Below are 18,329 nucleotides of genomic sequence, written 5' to 3'. Positions count from 1 at the left end.
GTTGATGGATTTCTGAGATCTCCATCATCAAGCTTCGAGGTCACCTCTTTTGTCTTTGAACCATTGTTACTTTGTTAGGGTAGTCATAGGATTCAATTTTTATAAAATCTGAAGATGTATAATACTTCTGAAAAACTCCATTAGAGCCAACCAAGGTTTAAAGTATCGGTATTGAGTATCGTATCGATCAGGTGATTTTAAGAGACGTATAGTCCTGTATCGAATATTGTATTGCTCTTGCTAATATATTTTAGGATAATTCAATGGAGAGACGTATCGAGATGTTTCGTATCGGTTCGGTCAAATATGGATACGTATCGTATAGTATCGTGGGATACTTTAAACCTTGGAGCCAACCTCTAGATACTTGCTAAAGCCCTCCAGATTTTTATGTCCCACGCAAAGTTCGAAATATCGGTTGGTGTGGCCACGGTGGCTGGCAACACAACCGATACAGTGGCACCAACCGATATTTCGAGCGACTTTTTGAGGGGATTTGATGAAAAATTGATCTCCTGTTTTGATGGGCATTTGGGGTCATTATGGCCTGAATTTTGACGTACGATTTAAGTTGTGGCCAATAAACACATTGAGAGTGTTATTTTGACTTAAAACATTCCATAAACTAATGTTCTTAATCGACATATGTTTGACTATATGTGGGCAAAAGCCACAAAACTAGAAGTTCGGAAACTCATATAAACCAAATTATCTAAAGTCTACAACGTGATGGCAATAACAAAGCAAGATGCATTCGTAGATGTCGAAGATCGGACCAAAATATAGTGAAAAGTGCAAGAAATAAGAGAGAGACTCTGGAGAGTTTGGAGAGGAGAGAGAAAATCGGCCAAATATTTGACCGAATTTCTATTTAATCATTAACATTAGATGATATATCGCGATATATCGTCAATGGTCAAAAAATCGATCATTGACAATATATCGTCAATATTTTTTAAAAAATAGTGCCATTGGGGGGAATCATGTCATCCCCTAGCGACAGGGCAATATATCAGCCGACACATTGTACAGAGGTCCCAAGAAGATAATATTGCGGCCGAATCGTTGGCATTGAAGCTTAATTCCATGCTTATACTGCACGCTTTCTTCCTTTTTCCTTAACTAAAAGAGACTGAACGGAATTTGATTATATGAGTCTTAATCGAGTAATGGCAGATCGATAAACACCAAAAGTTTTTAAATCGCTTCCCACAAATGGTGCCAAAATGATGCATCTAAAAATTGTCCAACAATCGGAGGCCTGCAAAACAATAGTCAGATGTGAGCTGATTCATCAGTCAACAATTTGCCTCTGATGGCTAAGTCAATAACTGCACCATTAAAGAGCTGCAAAGAGTTGAAGAGTTTTCAATAATAGAATAAAAGGAGAACAATGGTCATTAATTTATATAGATTTTACCTCATATTCTTGATCATTAGATCGATTAATGAATCTCATCCGTAGTCGTATGATTGTAGGATTAAATTCCTCTAAATCGAGTTAATTGCCGATTCCTATTTAAGCACGATTGTATATCCCGAACTTGGCAAGATCACGTTTCTTTCCATAGCAGTTAGGTTCCTTCATGCCCAAAAATCTTTAGGTTATCCTTTTGCTCTATTTTCATTTGGTATGAATCATCTGTTTTCGACCCAACCCGATTGGCCTGCCAACTTGAGTCTTGACCCGGTTGAGTTGTTATAATTATTTTTCCTTGTCAGCTTTGTTGTTGGAACCCAAAAAACACGAATTCCTTGGAATTATGATGAATATCAGCTTGTATATTTGCCAATTTTTACTGCCTAGTGACATCACATGAGCTAAAAGCAGAATCGGAACTGGTTCCTAGATACTGGTTCACCCGAGTCAAATAAGGGTTGCTATGTAACCCAAACGTACGGACCACTCAAGCAATTCGAGGAGCTTCCTGAATCCTGAGAGAGCTCTGAGGAAACTTCTAAGATGACCCCGATAGAGAAGAGAACCAGCCTACCATACACTTTCTCATTTCTCATTTTAAAATTCTAGAACAGACTAGATAGACAGACAAATGGATATATTGCATTTCGTGTGGGTGGGTGGTCGGCGCCGTCAAAAGGGTCAACGACACGTGTGTGGCAACGGCTCCTTCTTCTTCAACCTTCCCTGCTTGCTTCCTCTCCCTCTTCCCTTGAACAATTCTCCAACTTTCTCTATACCTACAGGTACCTTCTAGAATTTCCATAGGAATATCTTGTTCCCCATCTATTTGGCTATAAAGTGCCAATTGCTTCACACGCCTTGTTGTCGTCGTAGAATCCAGCAAGTTCAATCAAAACTCGTATTCTTTCAATTTCTGTGTGAGAAGAGGAGAATTCCAAGATCAGGTTCGGTTCTGTTCTGTTCAGTGGTAATTAGAGGAAGAGAGTTGATCGTCAATCATGAATTCAATATTCGGTTCTTTTGATGCCCTAACTGCTGAATTGTTTGGCCATCGAGTGGGTTCATCTCTCGATGCCACGATGATGCTGAAGAGTACTAAGGTAGACGAAAAGCCAACTTCGATATTGCAGAAGAGTAAGGTAGACGAAAAGCCAACTTCTTCTTCTTGTTCGTTATCATCATCACCGTCACGATCACCTGCGCAGGATAAGAAGTCCGGGCAGCAGCAGAAAACACCCAGGTTTGCTCTGGAGCTGGACGGCTTAAACTGTTTCGAGACGATTGTGTCCTAAATTCCTGTGTAACAGCTACCTTACATTTTTATTTTTATTTATTTTATAATAGGCTGTAAATCCCAAATCAAATTCAAAAGATTTCTTTTATTTCGTTATTCTTTGTTTTAATATTTCTTGTTGATCTCAGATTCTCAATACGATCTAAGCAATAAAAATATATATTTGGGAGCTGGATTAGTCTCTTCTCAAATTTTCTTTGATGTGATGCTTTTGCAAGTTTAAGATAAAATTGGTTAAGATAATCTTGTAATTATCAATTACATCACGTCTACTATACATCACAATGTGGCTAGGTCTACTAGACATTGCACCACCAATTTGCAATCAAAGCACTCTAATATGTGCAATGAATAAAAATGCAAGACACCAAATTTACGTGGCCAAATTGCCTATATCCATGGAATAATGTCGTAAATAAAGCTTCGTATTTACTCAATACTTTCCAACTAAAATTTTGATCATTACAATGATCAAAGAACACCCACTCTCCATCAATTCAAAACATGGAACACCCACTCCAATATGAACTCTTGCACCCGTAAAAGTATATGGCTACAATTTCAAACAACTCAACCTTAACAAGCAGTTACTTGAAAGGTGAAACTTTTCAAATTGAGGGAGATTACAATAGATTATTCACCTTCTTCTTTAACGTTTTCACCAAAATACGCATCTGAGCTTGTTCTCCATACCGATCTTGCTTTTTTGCTTCTCCTCTTTGTTTTTCTTAGTCTCCACAAGCCAAAACACTCAAAAACTCTCTTCTGTTTCGTTCAAATTCAGGCTTTTAAAGAGAATGAACGTTGATACACAGGAACCGTTGGATTTCATATTCTAGATGAATCCTAAAGAGAATCTAATCACACAACCGTTGAATATCTACTTTAAAAAGGCGGCTGAGATCTGGGCCGTCAGATCCTTTAAGTAATGTAAGATTAGAATACCATTCACCAGATTATTTCAAATGGAGTCTTTTCTAATCTTACCTTTAATCTGAGATACACAGAATCATGTTGATCATTATACTTTGCAGTGCACCACATTTTCATGCTCCCGACAACCAAAAGGCATGCGATGAAATATTTTCCGTCTTTGACACTTGAAAACAAGCGCATCAATCTCGAACCTCAAAATTGGGTCTTCATCCACGTTCTTCTAATAACCATTAGATTGTATCATTCAGTCTTTCAAAATTACATTTTTCTCCTTGAGATGTAAAACTTATTTCACGAAGACCCCAAAACTCTTAAAGTTATTTTCGAACCATTACATCACAATAGCCAAATTTCATATTATTTCTACAATGCCCAGATTTGCTTCCATATCATACACTCTCATGAGAAACCTCATAACTTCCTTGTTTGATATCAGAATCATAATCTGAAAAGTGCGTTGGAAAGAAGACTTCATAAACTATGTTTTTCCAGTTTAAGTAGAACCAAGAAAACAACTGGATGACTACTCAAAAATTCATCCAACATGACCCTTGTGCAGTGACCTGTGAAATCCACCATTCCAAGGAATCTACGCTTCACCCAAAACACTTAAATCTTCTCACAAATACTCAAAACTATCGTGATAGTGTTAATTACTCTCCAAAAAAATATAACAAATGCCCAAAGCCTTCTATGAGACATTCACTTCAGTACAAATCATGTACTCTTAGAACACACTGTATTTTAATTGCCAACAATGACAACATATGCAATCTCAGCCAATGGAACAACAAAGTTTTTTATTTTATTTTTTTGGGTCTATCAAACTAATTTATTTATTGAAATTATAACCTTTAGGAAGCATATATCCTAGTCCATCTGAAAATTGTAAGACAGATTACAGATTTGGTTTTTCATTGCATCTGTGGCAGTTTTATTCGCTACTATATTAACTTCTCTATGTGCTTTAATTGAATTTCTAGGAATGTCAATGTCAGCTACTGTATATCTTGGACAATGAATTTGACCTTTCATGCTGGTTGAGACTTGAGAGATGGGGGCATTAATGAGAGTGATGATATTCTCATTGTCACTTTCAATGATGAGTCTTGCTACGTTCTTATCTAGTTCCTCAACATAGATCCTTTTGGACTGCAAGAGCTTCAACCACTATCGAATCTTGGAGTCTACAGCCGTCGGCCAAAACAAATGAACATGCATGACTTACATAGTCTCAAGCAATACCTCCAAAACCCAAAACCTTTGTCTATGAATGTTGAGCCACCAACATTGATCTTCACCCAAGAACCATTCGGGGGTTTCTGACAAATAAATGGGACTTGGGCTTGTGTTGTTGGAGCAGTATGCTCAGCACACAAGTTAGTTGGAACTCTTCAAGCTATGAAGCATAGTTCTCTACTAAATGTAGAGGAGTTTCATCTATAAGAGATGTGAAGTGGAGCCGTAAGATCCATAAGTTGATAAATTTCTGCATATATTCCCTTTGTTTTCTACTTCTCACGGTAGATTTGTTATCAAATCTTGAATCTGTTCACTTACTGTATGGGAAAAGTTCCAAGGAGGCAGTGTAAGTTCATTCCGAACTTCCATTGAGCATTAACAAGTAAAGAGAAGATGTTCTTCAGAGATGAGACTAAGCATTCCAAAGGCACATTTGCAATCCCCTTGTGTGAGTTTATCAGTTGTAGGGAACTGCTAATGAATTGCTTTCTGAAGGAAATTTAGAATTTGTGGAGGTAAGGGCAGATGCCACATTTTAAGCCAGTTGAAAAGAAGATGAAACTGTTGTAAACATAGACTTATGAGGCAAGTGCTAAGCTGTATAAACTTACGTACTTGACCATGAATAGCCATAATGCTATGTATTAATTACCAAATAACTCTATCCACCATTTCAAATGAAAGGAGAGAACCATTTATGATAACTCTGCAGTTTTGGACCACCACCACTTATAGATCAGTTATCGATTCCAAGAGCAAGTGTTTTGATTAATGAGGTCAGCAACTTGAGTGGGGCAATAAAAAGCCAGGGGAACCCATTCATGCATCCGACCAAGGGTTGATCTACATATCGTTTCCCACTTGCGAAAAAGACCTTTCAATAGTAGATCTCTTGCTTGCAATATGGATTACAACCCCATGATGCTAAAGGGGAATTTGAAATATTTATGTTTCACTTTCCATCCAAGAGAGAGCTTGATAGGGTGAGAATGCCTTCGGAGACAAAAGGGCTTGATCATGTGGGAAGACCAATCACACCCAAGTCTGGAGTAGTCCTCCATTCCTTTAGAGCTGACCAATGCCTCTTCACCCGAGTCTTTGTTGAGAGGACTACTCGAACTGCAGTTGAGAAGTTGGATCCAATAGTGCCTGCAGAGCATTCTATCTCAAGCACCCTTCCAACCTTAGAAATTAAAATAAAGATTTCATAATGTCATGATCATAAAACATCTAGTGAAGATTAAGAATATGAACCCAAATGACCCCTCCATCGAAGGGAACCAAGTTAGCAAGTATTAAAGAATCCTAGAATTGGAGGAATGCTAAGTGTCCTTTGTAAACCCATGGTTAGGGGAAAAGTAGGATGTGCATGTGCTACATTAGGTCTACGGATGAATTTATTAGATGTACCTTCGACAGATTGTATTTCATATACCTCGATTCTGTCTTCCAGGCTCTCACAAACATAGTTCGAAGATTATAGAGGTTTACAGAAATTATATTTGGAAACCATCCTCATCCTATGATGGAGAAACGAATGCAATGCTTGATATTCTCCAATTTAGCTTAAGGGATAGTCAGTCTCTTGGGGTACTCTTGTGGTGAAATCCAACTTTCGAGCAAAGTTAGAGGACAACTTTTCTTCAGTACAGAGGAGGGAGGTTGAAGAAGAAGGAATAAAATCAGGATACATGTTGCTGAAATCGGCACAAAGAACAGTCTGGTCAACAAGGGTTGGGAAGGCTTCTATAATGCAAAAGCTCTACTCCAGGTATCCAAGTCTGTGAGTGAAAGCCGAACACATACCCATTCTAAATATAGAGAAGAGACGCTACAAAAAAATTGCCTTTAGTGGCGGTTTTTTCCGCCACTAAAAGTGCCAAAACCGCCACCATGAAATGTACAACGTGCAAATAGTGGCGGTTTTACGGTTTAATAAAACCGCCACTAATTATATATGTACACCGGCGGATAATGCCGCCGCTAATTATGTTCTATGGAATGGAACTAAGCCCATTTAGTGGCAGTAACTTAAAAACCACCGCCAAATGTGTCAAATTTAGTGTCACTTAGAACAAAACCGCCACTAAATGTGTCAATTTGGTGTCTTTTGCAACAAAACCGCCACTATGTACATCATTTTAGCGTCGGTTTTTTACTAGACCGCCATGAATGATGTCCTCTGTATTTTCCTCTAATTAGTGGCGGTTTTTTGTTTACCGCCACCCATTAGATTAATTTTTTTTTTAAAAAAGTTCCCCTATATTTGCTATTATTACATTTATTCCTAAAAGATAATACAAATACATGAATACAAAGAAAATTCAAAAAAGCAAAAAGTATTCAAAGAACACAATTTTAGAAAAATAATACAATACCTATTAATCAAGTCAACTTGTATACAAATATACAAAAACTACATGTAGTACTCTACATGATGTTACATTGTTAATCTAAACACCAATAAGAGAAGAAGAAAAAAACAACACAAATTTGGCACTTGGGTGATCTAAATGTCGCACTCCTTTCTTCTTAACCTGCAAATAAGAACACACGCTATATATATGTAGAGATGATTTATGAAAATAGAAATGCTTTAACATAGAAACAATGTATAGCTATTACCATGTGCGTGGAAGAACAGGAAACATATAGCAAAAGTCCAAACCCAAAGGCTGAAAAACAATCAAAGGGTTTAAAGCCTAGTAAGATAAACACATGGATCCTATGTATATATCACCAGAGAGTGGATCTAGAAACTCAGGCCTAAAATGCCTTCTCACCTGAAAAACTTTTAGGAAGAAGAAGGAGAAAACCTATCTCAGTCGCAAGGGTCTCTTGCACATTCCTCAAGCCAATTAAGGCAACTCAAGACATTATTAATCAAAGTTGTAATACAGCTGAGCATCCCTACATGGTATATAAAGAGATCAAAATAAAGTCCTACAAAAACTAAACTAAAAATTAGACTGCAATCAAGACTGGAGTACTTGCACCTTCAGTGAATTTAAAAACCTCACAAAGCAACATTTCTACTTGAACTAGGAGTAGAAAACAAAGCGACTAATTGTGCTATACTATCCCAGGATTTGGAGCACTCAACCAAAGTAGTCTGGTTTGATACACTCATGAACCTGAACAATTTAGGCTCCAAGTGCTTTCTAGTTCAAGTGGTTCATTCTACAAGGTGTGAAAGAAAGTCTGCCATAGGCGGATTTTTATTTGCGGCAGCAGCTGCCTGCTGCTGCCGACAGCTGATATTAAGCCACCTCATCAAGTTTTAAGTGAGCGGTTGAGATTTAAACATGAGGGATATAGGTGTAAATATTGCTTTTTCATTTTACATTTTAAAGAATTAAATTTTGTTAATTTACATTACTAAGTCCCTCTCCCTCACCCGATACCCAAAAACCCTATCTCTCTCATTTTGTCTTCTCAGTTCTCAGACGGCCGCTTGGGAGCACGATTCCGGCGACACAGGGCACTCAGGTGATAGTAATCCGTCGTCGGTTGCCGCTGAAGCCATATTTGGTTGATGTCTTCGTTGTGCCTTTGCGCTGTAAATCGTGGTGTGACCTGGTGTCATCGTCGTGCCTTTGCGCTGTAAATCTTGGTGTGACCTGGTGTTGTCGTCCGTCTCTGCCTTCTTCTCCCTTCTCTGTACCGGTGTGGGTTTCAATTTTTGAAGGGTTCAGATTCCCATCTCATTCCCATCTCAAGGCCTTCGTAATTTTTCTAACATATCCGTGTACATGCTCTGTCACTTTTTTTTTTTTTTGGAAGATGCTCTGTCACTTGCAGGTGATCGAAATGAACAATAAACAAATGCTTTGGTTTCTGATCGTCTTGCAGGTGTCAACGCTAGTGCTGATTCTGCGATGGACTAGTAACATAAATGCAACACAAAAGCTCAACTAATCCCAAGATTTGTCTTCAAATACGTGTATTTGCAAGCATGGATCTTAGCAAATTCATGCAGATATTCACGCAAAGACTAGCCAATTCAAAGACTTATATAATAGTTCAGTTGCCATCAAACCGAACGATAGAACGATTGTAAAAGATGCAAACCATACATTCACCTCAAGTAACTAGAATTTTTTCGACAGGTACAATCAGCATATCCAGTGTCCAATTCCTGGTACACGAATCCCCCTCTTTTTCATGCTTTCCACAAATTCATAGGGTGAAAGACCCTGAGTAGTTCGATCAGCCCCTATAACGAACAACAATCGAAATTAAAATTTCAACCAAATTTCAATATGGACAATTATCGAGGTCTGAAACAACAATCAGCGTTGAACCTAAATCTAAACAGGAAAATGAAGGAAAAAATGTAGAGATGCAATCGAAACTTACCATATCCAACGATTCTTGAAGACGATGAGTCGCCGAGGACTTCTGACCTTCGAGTAGGTGTGAGAATCGTCAATTTTAACGGGTCGAACTCCAGAAAGGGTAAATGAAGATGGTCACAAACCGAATCGAGATTTGACGAACGAGAGCATTCGAAATACCTCGAAACTCAAAAAAAACCAGACGAAGTTCTTGCAAATACAGCTTCAACGGCAACCGCCCGACGAGTTATTGTCACCGGACTACCGGAGTGACCTGGTTTCTCGGAATCGTGATAGCAGCGTCGGTGCGAAGGATAGGAGAGAGAGGGTTTTGGTATCGTGAGAACGAGGGACTTACTAATGTAAATTAATAAAGTTAAATCCTTAAAGTGTGAAACAAAAAATTATTATTTACATATGAATTCTATTTGTTTAAATCACAACCGTTCATTTCAATTGTGATGATGTGGCAAAATAAGGGCCGTCGGCAGCAGCAGGCAGCTGCTGCCGCAAATAAAAATCCGCCATAGGCTTGCTTGAATCTCCTAATCATCCACTTGAGCAATGAATCAGCAAATCTCCACCCACGTGAGGCTCCTAGTTGTCATAACAAGAGACACCCTACAATGGAATAGAAAAGAAGAATTTGTCCTATACGTCAGTACTTAGACCTAGAACTGCCAGAAACTGTGTTTAACGTGATCAGGAATCTCATATCCAGACTCATATATCAAGCGACACATGAGGGAGGACAAGCTTTCTGGGTTTAATATTAATTGATGAATTCTGTTAAACAATGTGTCACTAAGCTACCATCCAAAACCAGTTCTCCCTCTCCTCCCACTTCAGCCATAGCATTCCCCAGCCCTTTCCTTCTTATCTAAATCAACCCCAACCTAGTCGCAATTCACCCTAGCACCTTCCCTTCCTGATTCTGAAACTCCAGCCCCTCTCCCTCATCAATCATAGGTCATCCCCTTCCTCCTCTGTTTCTGCACAAGCAGCAGACCTCTCCTTGATTAAGCCCACCTCACCAGCCCTTCTTGAACCCTTGTCTCCAAATTCATAACCAATAAGAAATAAATTCATAACCTTCCTGATTCGTAAGCTTGCGAGTGCCGAAGCTGATCCAAAATTTTGAGTGGATTTCTCACCTTGAAAGTCCTATCGATCTCTCTAAGTTCTGAAGCTGTCGTGTGAAATCAAAAACAAATAGACCTGAGAAGCTGAAAATGAAAATCAAACTGAAAATGGTGAAAAAGGCGCGGGATTGGGCAGGAGGATTGAGGGAAAAGCCGGAGGGAAAAGGAGAGGAAAAATCTAGGGTTATTTGCAGCGGTTTCTGATAAAACCGCTGCTATCTTGATATTCAGTGCCAGGTGGATCCCGTGTACTTTTCTAATTAGTGGCGGGTTTTTTAAAACCACCACTAAATATCTATTATTAGTGGCTGTTTTTGATAAACCGCCACTAATTAAACGTCACTAATTCTACTTTTTCTTGTAGATGGAAAAGTTGACAAAAAAAAAGGGCCAAGGTTGAGAACATGTTGAGTTGGTTATGTAAATCACCTCCAATTTTTTGAACTAGGTGGGTCACACTTTAGTGTTAAACATGAGTTAGGCATTGAGTATCATTAAGAGGGTCTTAGAAGAGGTAAAAGGGGTGAGAAAAGAGAGTTTCTAGTGAATTCCAAGAAGGATTTTGAACAAAAACTGGATTGTATTTTTTGGATCTTCTTGTTCTTGTGGTTTGCAAGAAAATGGATTATTCTCTTGTGCTTTCTTCTCCGTTGTTGCTCCATTGAAGCTCATGCTTAGACCGAAGGGTTTTCTGTAAGAGCTTGGAGGTGAAAGGATGTATTCTTAGAGCTTTGAAAGGTGATATCAATGGTTTGAGGTAACATTGTATTATTTTCAAATCTTATACTATTTTAGAGATTGAAATAGAAGAATCTTTCTCTGTGGATGTAGCTACTCTCTCTTCGGGTTAGTGAACCATGTCAAAATCTTATGCATTGGTTTCCTTTGTCTTTTATTCTTGTGGTTGTTTTTTGTTATTTGCTTTGTGATTATTCTTATCTTATTTACACAAGATCCTTGGATTATCTTATGCATTTAGGTGAATTATTATATTGCACGGTTCCTTGAATTGGGTCTTGGTTATAACAAAGACGAGTGATGACTCTCACCGCCCTAACTGACCATAAAACGTTAAGCTGGTTTGCATGCATAGAGAAGGAGGGTAAGCATGAGTTACAGACTACCTTACCTACATTGTTAGATTCAATGAGCTTAATCGCCAAAAGGAAAATAAGCATAGAATAAACCCAACAAAAGGAACTTAATGTAGACGATGACCAAAGAAAGCCTATAAAGTTCTGAGGGGACGATAATGGCAGAATAAAATAGGAAAAACCCATACCCAAAGACCATGGGAAAGAGTGGAGAGTTAAGGCACTGTTGGAGTAAGAGTTCCATGTAGCAGGTGAAGGAGAGGAATTTTAATGTTCCATGTGAATTTTGGTATGTAGAAGAAGAAGTGATATCATGTAAGTGATCGGAAGAGAACATACAAAGAGACCCGAGACATGTATATGAGGACAACTTACTTCGAAGGGTAACACCTCAAGGATCCACCATTTCATCACAGGGTTGTAGGTATGTCACTATTCAGATGAGAAGACACTATTTCAAAGAAGAAGTTGATATGAAGGAAGAAGAAGAAGGAGCCTAGCTCCACTTTCTCTCTCTCTCACTTCCCACCTCTAGATTTTTATTAGTCCTAAGTTATAATCACAATTATTTTACTATAATATTCATGGGGCAAAGCTGAAGAATTTCCACTATATAAGGAAGAAGATTACAATAAAAATCTATCAAATTACCCAAAACAATGTTACAAATTTTCACCCAAATCCTTGAAGTCAAAAATCCTCAATTTCATAATGATTATGAGGGAAAATGAGGTGTATAAATAATACTCGGCAACAGGGGTTGATCTATCGGGTTTGATCGTACCAAACTTTTGGGGCTCCACCCTCACAATTCCATTGAGAAGGAGATCAGTGATGATAGATTCAAGCTCTCCGCTTTCATGATAAATATTGGAAAACTAATCATTTAGATTGCCATCAAAGTATGTGAATATGCATCAATCTTCAATGGCAGATACAAGAATTCGACAATGTGGAAGTGTGATTATAGAAGTAGGAGTATATAGAGATTATAGAGGTAGTCCTTGTGGCTATTTCTCTTAGTTCTTGTGGCCAAAATAAAAACTCTGTGTAGAATTATATCCACAACATACTTATTTATAGTCGTCTTTATTTTATGCTATAGTAAACTACAAAATTAGTTATATTATATTTGAAAAAAAAAAAATTACATAAAACTTGAATCTCATTCCATCTATAAAGATTGTGCTTTTAATTTTTTGGGACTAATTTTGGAAGGGGGTGGGTGGCATTCTATGCATAAAGGAAAAAGAATAATCTAAAGACTGATCAACATGTAAAGTGATGGTGACTTAGGAAACAATGCAAACATGGTACCGAATGGCAGCCAATTTTTCTTCATCTTAAAGAGTTAATAAAAAATTAAAAAAGAAAAAGAATTTAGATTTTCATGTTTATACTGCATATGAAGAAAGAAATTAGATTCTCTAGTTTATAAGACTAATGCTTGCACAAATCGAACTTGAAAGTCGAAACATTGCATGGCAAATGTGTAAAACCACCATTGTTACATTTTTTTTTATTTAGAAGAAAAAAACCACCATGAAGATGAGATTTTAAGAGCTTATCGTCACTAAACCCAATAAAAACCTGTAACAGTAGAAATTGCAACAGGTATGTTTTGCGTTACTGAGCCGTCGATGTCTTGGGAGGACCACAAATTGACTAATAAAGAATATATAAAAGAGACACACGGATGGGGATGAAGCGTGTCAGCAGCATGGCCCCTGTACCTGCAGTGTGGATCAATCAGAGATGACAGTATTTTTATCACTGGAAGATTTTCTTTTTCTTTTTTTTTTTTGACTAGGAAAAAAATAAAAGAAAAGAAGATTTTAAACTTAGAAATAGTATTTCCTCACTATCAACAATAATATTTCCCCACTTGATAGTGGTTCTTCTATTGACTGCTTCAATTTGATTCGTTTAAAATGTTAAGGGTATTTAGATTTGTATTCAGATAAGGCAAACTGTTCTTTTCAAGAATTTTCTTTGGTCTTCAAGAATCAAATAACAAATATTCGTGACATAGGTGTAGGTGAAATTGCAAAGCACAAGGGGAGAGTTTAGGGGGAGGAACCACAACTCCCGCTGGTGGGGGGGCCGGGGGGGGGGGTAGGGGTGCAAGTTTGGATTTGACGGCCTGATTTGCCCTAAGCCTAAATAGGGTTTGAGCTCAAGATTTTGGCATTGATGGCACGTTAGGGCCTTTTGACTTTGACTAAGACCAAGGGCGGAACTAAGATTACTCTTTGGTCCCCGGGCCTGTCCCAATAGGTTTCCTGGTTTTTTGTCTTGACCCTGGCCCTGATTCTGGTTTTAATCTTGACCATAATTTTGTTCTTGATAATTGATCTCAATGAATTAGGAACAGAAAAAAGGATATGGCAAATCAGGGCCAGAGACAAGGCCAATCAGACCAAGAACAAAGTCAATCAGGGTGAGAATGAACTTGGTTTAGCCCTATAAAACTTAGAGTCGGGGACGATAATCATTAGCCCTAAATTAAGGTCAAGGTAGGAATGGGTTTAGATTAGAATATATAGGGTCGGGCTTGGGATTGCAAAAGCTCAACTCAACTCAGCCTCACCCAGTTGCAACCCTACTATATACAAAAGATTTAGGGAGGGAAAAGGTGGTGATCTTGTAATTAATGTCCCTATAGATAGTCTCCCAAACTCCGGTCAGTGAAGTAAGCCTTGGAACTTGGAAGACCATTGATGGAGGTTGTGCTTGAACTAGATATGGAAAATAGTAGAAGCAAACGCAAGGAGGCCATGATATTACAAATGATAGAGCCACCGGAGGTATTTTGGAGCCATCAGCATTCCCTATCAAATCAAAGGAGAGGGGATGAGTGTCCGGATCAGCTCCCCCGACAGGTTCCCGACCACACAAAAAACACTTTTTGAAAAAAAACAAAAAAAAGTTTAAAATTTCATCTGTGGACCCCACTATTTTGTGTGGTCGGGAACCCGTCGGGGAGCACTCTGTGCTACCCGACGGGTGAGAATCCGGATTCAGGGGATGATGTCTAAAACAAGAACAGTGGAGAAAAGGACTGAGGGCTAGATAGGATAAGAACAGGTGTTATCTTCAATATGGTCACAGAAATGTATGGTGACTATGGATTAAGTGTGATTCGCTTTCAATCATCTAGCTACTGCTTGCAACACTGGTATATTCCTTTAGAATCTCTACTGTAATTAATGAAGTTTCTAATATAAAGAGCTTCCTTGCTTTTATTTTATGAAGAATTTCTCACTGTTATGGTTTGGTAACCCCAATTATACATTCGTCAGTAAGATGCCATTATTTCGAGATACTTAACCACTTAGGATATTTTTCCTAAATTCATACATTATAATTTTATAATTTTGGATATTTAAAGAGACCTAGATGTATATATTATGAAATTCGGATCATCTCCCTGTCGGGAGAGCACAGAATGCTCTTCGATGGCTTTCTGACCACAAAACCAGTAGGTCCCACTGGTAGAAAAAAAAAGTTTTTTTTTAATTTTTTTTAAAAAGTGTTTTTCATCGTGAACTCCACTTATCTTTGTAGTCAGTAAGCGTCGGGGCCGCTTATCCGGACTCTATATTATGGTCATATATCTATCATATAAGATGGTATTGTTAATTTGTTTGTGCTGATGGTCATATTAAAGGTGAAGATCCAATTAGTTTTCGAATTCAATTTTTTTTATTTATTTGAGTGGTTTGTTTTTTTTCTATTCATTGTTTTACTTGCTTTGTAATTTGTGCATCAAGATTTTAAATTTGTATTTTTCATTATTTTGCTGATTAACAATGAAAGTAAATTGAATTAAAAATAAAAGAAAATTGTAATATTTTTCTTCACCACTTTGATGACAACAAGAAACAATCATGAGTTATCATATGACAGTTTAATTGTATTTTTTCTAAAAATAATAAAAAATTAAAAACTGAAGAAAAAAAATGTACAATGTATGATCAACCCAAAGAAGTAAAAAACAATTTACCAAACAATCCATCTGCTGGGACAGACAAAAATCATAGAGTGAATTGGAACTAAAATCACTATTTCCTTTCAAATCTCTCGAGTCTTTTCATCATGAATGGGCTAACTTAGTGTCAAAAGTTTTCGTACAAGCAGAGTTTAAAGAGTAATTTTCTTACAGTCTCATTCTAGCATTTATTATTGGAAGATTTTTTTGTTGTCTTAACCTCAGAGCTGCAATTATAGAGTGCGGATCCTCACCCCGTCGGGGAAGCACAGACTACTCCCCGATGGCTTCCCAACCACACAAATACGTGGGGCCCACAGGTGAAAAACATTTTTTGAAAAAAAAAAAAACTTCAAATTTTCACCTGTGTGCCCCACGTGTTTGTGTGGTTGGGAAGCCGTCGGGAGCAGTCTGTGCTCCCCCGACGGGGTGAGGATCCAGACTCGCAATTATAACCTACCCAACTCAAATCCTTCCATGAAAGGTAAAGAAAATCATTCCATTATACATTTTTAGTCGACTAGTGAAGCGTAATTACCCACACAATAGTAAGTACAAATAGATTCCATGCATAAAAAAATGTATGGAAAAAATACAGTAATCGAAAAAGGAAAATCAAATCAAATCAAATCACTTCCTATCCATAAAAGTTTGAATTTTGAAATTTTTGATGGGCCTTCCTTGTTATAAATCAAAAAGTATGACAAAGACAAACACGTGAAGTAATGGACAGTAAAGAAACAAACAAACATACACATATGTGTTTTGTACAGCAAGAGGGGTCTAATTTATCTATATCGAGGAACCAGGGTTTTGAAGATATGCATTATTAGGCTTGTGGTCACTAAAATCAATCAAGAATTGTACAAAGAGTAGAGGGAAGGGATGTTTATATTGAGTTGTCAATGTCCGTAGAGGACCACAAATTGACGAGTGAATAATAACAGAAAGATAGATAGGGATGGACTCAATGCTACTTCATATCATATTATTTGTGGCATGACCCCACTGATAAGAATGAGAGCTAAGAGGGTACCCTTGAAAGCTCAATAGGGAATGTGATTTTCCATCTTTATGAGAGGTGGGAAATCATTTTGAAGGACTTTTGTATCTTAAAAAAAAAATTTGAGGGAATGTTTTGAGTTTTAATTAGGGCTACAATAAGGCCGGGCTAGGCCGGGCTTTTGCAATCTCAAGCCCAACCCTATATATTCTAATCTAAACTCATTCCCGTCTTGATCCTAATTCAGGGCCATTGATTATTATCCCTGACTTTAAGCCCTACAGGACCAAACCAAGGTCATTCCTGCTCTGATTGACCCTGTCCCTAGCCCTTATTTGCCCTATCTTTGTGCCAAGCCCTGATTGACCCTATAATTAACCATGTCCCTGGCCCTTGATTGACTCAATCTCTAGCCCTATCCTTAGCCCTAGTCTTGATTGATCATATACTTGGCTCTGACCCCGATTGGGCATATTCTTGTTCATGTTCCTAATTCATTGAGATCAAACATCAGGGACAAAATTAGGGTTAGGATTAGGGTCAAAATCAAGACCAGGGTCAGGGGCAAAATCAAGGTTAGTGCCAAAATCAGGGATGGGTCGGAACAGACCCGGTGGGCCAAAGAGTAATCTCAGGCTTGCCCTTGGCCCTAATCAGGGCCAGAATATTTATGCCCTTATCCACTCTCAAGGCCAAAATCTTGAGCACAAGCCCTATTCGGGCTTAGGGTGGGTCCGGGGCCGTCAAGACCAAACTTGCACCCCTAGTTTTAATGAACCATTTTTTTGAAAATTTTCATATTGTGTTTGCAGATATGTATAAAATTGTTTGGTACTTATTCTTTTTGCGATGACTCCATGGTGGCATATTCATTGACAAGGAAAGTGAAAATCTATAGGTTCAAATGTTTATTTTCTATATAATGTGTGTTTGAATTTTCTAACATTCTCCCTCTCATTTTCGAATTATGATTTGTCTTTTTTTTTTTTTTTTTTTTTTTGAGCGAATTACCCGGCACCTATTATATTTGGGGCAAAACTCTTTTGACCATCCACTATTGCCTCATAAATTACATGGCACCCACATATAAATATGAGGCATGTAAATAGTGAGTGTCGTGTAATTATTATTATTTTTTTTTAATTGAAAGATAACACAGACACAAACACCGAACAAAAAGAAAGAAACAAAGACTAAGGGATGTGCCAAACCCAATAAACTCTCTTAAAACTGGTTGTGACAACCACAGAGCCAGAGAAACCTAATGGGTATGATAAAAGTTTGCCCCAAATATAACATGGTGCCGCATAATTTGTTTTCTGTTGTTTTTTAGTGGTTGGAGTTTTGCTTCAGCATTGGAAAAGATTGTCATTCAATAATGTATGAGGTTGGATTTCATCACCAAACTCATGAGATATTGAATGTACCATTTCGACATGTAGGACCATTTCTCATGAGAGGTTTCGTGATCCGTCTTTGTCTGGGATGAAACCCTAATTAATTGAGATCTCTAAAGACTCTAGCATAGATGCTGTGAGATTTGAAGAGTCTTTTTATTAAGGTGAAATGAATATTATCCATTAGACTCCATTTGATTGCAAGAATAATTTGGTAACGATTAAGTTTCTTTTTTTTTTTGCCAAAACAAAATAACAACGATTATATTAAACAAAATTATTCAACAATGTATGAGTTATCATCAAACTCATGGGACAAGAAACTTCCCATCTTTGAACAGTAGACCCATTTTTCTTAAGATTTCCATCCACCTTTTCCCGGAATGGAATCCTAAGTAACTAAGGTCTCTAGAGATTCTAGCATGTTTTTAAATGCCTATGATTTGAAGAGATATTGATTCTAGTATATA

The sequence above is a fragment of the Hakea prostrata genome, chromosome 6, assembly GCF_041222555.1.
Source record: "Hakea prostrata isolate BN-2017 chromosome 6, UWA_Hpros_2, whole genome shotgun sequence".
Lineage (NCBI taxonomy): Eukaryota > Viridiplantae > Streptophyta > Magnoliopsida > Proteales > Proteaceae > Hakea > Hakea prostrata.
Note: the sequence above shows the minus strand (reverse complement) of the source record.